Below are 3,008 nucleotides of genomic sequence, written 5' to 3' on the forward strand. Positions count from 1 at the left end.
CCGCAGTCTGACGTTACAGGTACCCGGCGTGTACATCATTTCCAATCAATGTCTGCTATAGATTTTGTGTACAGCAGGGCCCGGCAATTGTGCGAGGTCTGGTTACGGAGCCCCCATGACTACACCCTGGCACACGTCTCCGCCATCCTCGGCTCCGGAATGAACACGCCGCCTGTTATCTGCTCCTCAGCAGCCGGATGAACTCCGGAGGAATTATGACTTTAATATCGCGGAAGACGAGGCGGTTTGTTTTGTGCAGACACAGGGCGCCGGGAGCAAAACCTCGCCACGCGCAGTCCTTAAATACTTTATTAAATCATCCAGCACACGGGGAGAAGCCTCCGTCCACATATGGGGCCCCCGAGGATCGATCCCTGCAAGAGAGGAGAGCCAAATCCCTTCTCTGTCCACATACAGAGGCTGGCACGGCCAGGGCAGAAAGAAGCTTTGGGCCTACAGGAGAGACACGCTGAGCCCCGGAGGAGATGGGACCTCCGTCCCTTCTCTGTATACACACAAGGACCAGGTGAGGGGTTCCATAACCTAAGAAGATAGATGATTAGGCCCCGCAGAGGCCGGGAGAGACACGCTGAGCCCCGGAGGAGATGGGACCTCCGTCCCTTCTCTGTATACACACAAGGACCAGGTGAGGGGTTCCATAACCTAAGAAGATAGATGATTAGGCCCCGCAGAGGCCGGGAGAGACACGCTGAGCCCCGGAGGAGATGGGACCTCCGTCCCTTCTCTGTATATACACAAGGACCAGGTGAGGGGTTCCGTAACCTAAGAAGATAGATGATTAGTCCCCGCAGAGGCCGGGAGAGACACGCTGAGCCCCGGAGGAGATGGGACCTCCGTCCCTTCTCTGTATACACACAAGGACCAGGTGAGGGGTTCCGTAACCTAAGAAGATAGATGATTAGGCCCCGCAGAGGCCGGGAGAGACACGCTGAGCCCCGGAGGAGATGGGACCTCCGTCCCTTCTCTGTATACACACAGAGACAAAGTATTCCGTAACCTGTAGAAAGTCAGGTTTAGGTTCTGAGAGAGGCATTCAGAGTCCTGCAGCAAATACAAAGTCCTTCTCCTTCCAAATACCAGGACGGCATTCCGTAATCTGCAGAAGATGGAAGTTTAGGTCCTATGGACAGTGGAAGAGGCATTGTGAAATCTGCAGGGAATTACACAGTTACATAGTATTTGGGGTTGAATAAAGACATAGGTCCATCAAGTCCAACCGATACAGGTCCGCGCATCATCTCATTCTTAGGGGTACTGGTACCCCCGGATATTACCTGTACCCCCGGATATTACCTGTACCCCCGGATATTACCTGTACCCCCGGATATTACCTGTACCCCCGGATATAAGGCTCCCTCAAGAAATTGTCCAAACGTTTCTTGAACAAATCTGCACTCTTGGCTGAGATGACGGCCGATGGCAGGGAGTTCCAGACCCTCGCCGCTCTTACTGTAAAGAACCCTCTTCGCCCCTTGTGCTGGAATTTCCCCCCCACCAACTTTAGGTGGAATACATGGGAATTGGAACTCCATCCCATGTATAGGAGCCCGGAAAACATCGGGCCCCCTTCCTATCAGGTGACAGAACTACGGAGATCTTCTACCCCAGCATTGCGTGTAGGACCGATGCTCTTCCTTCAGACTGACCTCGTGTACGGTCTGAAAGCAGCAAATCACGACCAGCTTCCATTGAGCGCTCACGTGGTGTGTGTGTGTGTGTAGAGTGTCCCTTCCTGGTCCTGTGGATGGGAGGAATGTCGCTTCCATTTGTCACCAGCCATGACTTGTGAAAGACATTTAAAGATGTGAAATCATTAGACTGGCTGCACAGAATCCGCTGAGCCCATTGATTTTGTCATTCTACAAATTGATTATATGATCTGTGGGAAGGGATTTCCGGAGAAACGGTCCCATGTCATGCCGGAGCCGACGTCTCACCCTGTGCGGAGCAATTTGGTGTCACTTCTCCGTAGGGGGCCGTGAGTGATTGATAACAGGCATTGTTGGGGCATCCCCACACACATAGAGGCAGCAACCAATCACGACACAGATGTAGACATTTCTCTACAAGCTCACACGGGACAGAACTTCCGCACGGCCGACATCAACTAATAACCATCATTAGGCATCAGTACTGCGTATCCCCATCCTGGCGCAGAGCACAGGAGTCCGGGGGGCCCCCAGGTCACGCCAAATAGTGTCATCAGGGAAAGCCGCCCACTATCATCTAACCTGTGGCTCAAACACGCCGGGGCCCCGGGCTTATGAAATCAGACATATCATTAGCGTACATATGGACGACGCGCTGGGTGTGAAAGGCGAGGGAGTTACAGACGGAACATAACGAGTCGCTCATCAATAACCCCGGAGGAAGAGGCTCTCCTGACAGAGACGTGTTTCATCTTACACGAGAAATCAATTACACTCTCTCCCGGCCGGCTTTATTGAACAGCGAGAGGGACTGCCGGAGCGCAGAGTATAAATCGGACTTTTCATTCAATAAGAGTCATTATAGCAGAGCCGGGATATAGAGCTTGTGCAGGTGCCGTGTGATGCCGTGTGATGCCGTGTCTGACAACCAACACTCTGCCTGACCTGCTGACCCTGGTGCCCCGCTGCCAATACTCTGCTGCATCAATAACTGTATAGCTCGGAATGTTCTTACTGGCCCGCAGCCTGATGTTCTGAGCTCAGCCTGGTCTTTCCGTGTATCACCGCGTCATGTGGAGATTATTGCGCTGGGAGTAACGGTCGGTGGTGCGGCGATGAGATTATCACAACGGAGATCAATATTGTGTTCAGATGTAACACGGCTCCTCCGGTACTATTTACATGAATTGACTGCGGGCTCTTGTGTGACTTTTAGAACGCTGCGCGGCAATGTGACGCGGATATAATGCCAATATTTACAGAAGCGCATCCCACGCAGGCGGCATTAATGTTCTTCCTGACAAATCTGCGCCGCTCTTTAATATCGGAATGTCTCAA

This window comes from Nanorana parkeri, unplaced genomic scaffold, assembly GCF_000935625.1.
Source record: "Nanorana parkeri isolate BGI_ZX_2015 unplaced genomic scaffold, ASM93562v1 scaffold3606, whole genome shotgun sequence".
Lineage (NCBI taxonomy): Eukaryota > Metazoa > Chordata > Amphibia > Anura > Dicroglossidae > Nanorana > Nanorana parkeri.